We start from the raw sequence: 1,162 nt of genomic DNA, 5'->3' as shown, positions 1-1,162 counted from the left end.
TTCAAAACACATAAAACTCTGACATAGCTTTGTCCCTTCTTTGTGTTATTGATATCACAATTTCCATCTTACATCATTTATCCAATAATACGGAATTCTATTTTTCATGGATTTGCCTTTTACATTATGTAGAAAAGAAAAAGGGGAGTTAAAAACCAAAGTTACAATAATATTGGCTTTTGTGTTTACCCATGTAAACACCTCTTATTGGAGATCTTTATTTTTTCAAATATCTTTGAGTTACTATCTAGTATCCTTTAATTTCAATCTGAAAGACTCCTTTTTAGCATTTCTTATAAGGCAGAGATGGTGGTAATAGATTCCCTCAGTTATTGTTTATCTTGAATGTCTAAATTTCTCCCTTGTTTTTCAAGGATAGTTTTAGAGATATAAAAGTTGTGGTTGACAGTTTTTTTTTTCTTTCAGCACTTTAAATATATCATGCCCACTGTCTTTTGGTCTCCAAAGCTTCTTACGAGTAATCAACTGATAATCTTATTAAAGATATCTTGTACATGATAAGTCACTGTTGTTGTTGTTGTTTTTTTTTTTTTTTTTGCTGCTTTCAGCATTCTCATTGAAATATTCTTTTTTTTTTTTTTTTTTTGCAGTTTTTGTCTGGGGCCAGGTTTGAACCCACCACCTCTGGTATATGGGGCTGGTGCCCTACTCCTTGAGCTACAGGTGCCACCCTCTCATTGAAATATTCTTATTCGATATTCTTAATCTTTGCCCTTCAACCATTTGATTATAATGTATCTCAATGTGAGTATCTGGGTTGATCCTACTTAAATTGTATTAAGCTTCTTGGATATTAATATTCATGTCTTTCATCAAATTTGGGGCCTTTTAGGCAATTGTTTTTTCAAATAGTCTGTTCCTTTCTCTCTTTCTTGTCCTTCTTAAACTTACATAACACCTATGCCAAATTGCTTCATGGTGTATCAGAAATATTCTGTTCACTTCATTCTTTATTTGGTATTCTGTTCCTTAGATTTAATAATTTCTTCCTTTCTTTCTTTTCTTTCTTTTTTTTTTTTAGAGACAGAGTCTCACTTTGTCACCCTTAGTAAAGGTCTGTGGTGTCACAGCTCACAGCAACCTCCAGTGCTTGGGCGATTTTCTTGCCTCAGCCTCCGGAGTAGCTGGGACTACAGGCACC

This window comes from Otolemur garnettii, unplaced genomic scaffold (assembly GCF_000181295.1).
Source record: "Otolemur garnettii isolate 467f Iridium unplaced genomic scaffold, OtoGar3 scaffold00119, whole genome shotgun sequence".
Classification (NCBI taxonomy): Eukaryota; Metazoa; Chordata; class Mammalia; order Primates; family Galagidae; genus Otolemur; species Otolemur garnettii.
This window is presented reverse-complemented; position numbering follows the sequence as displayed.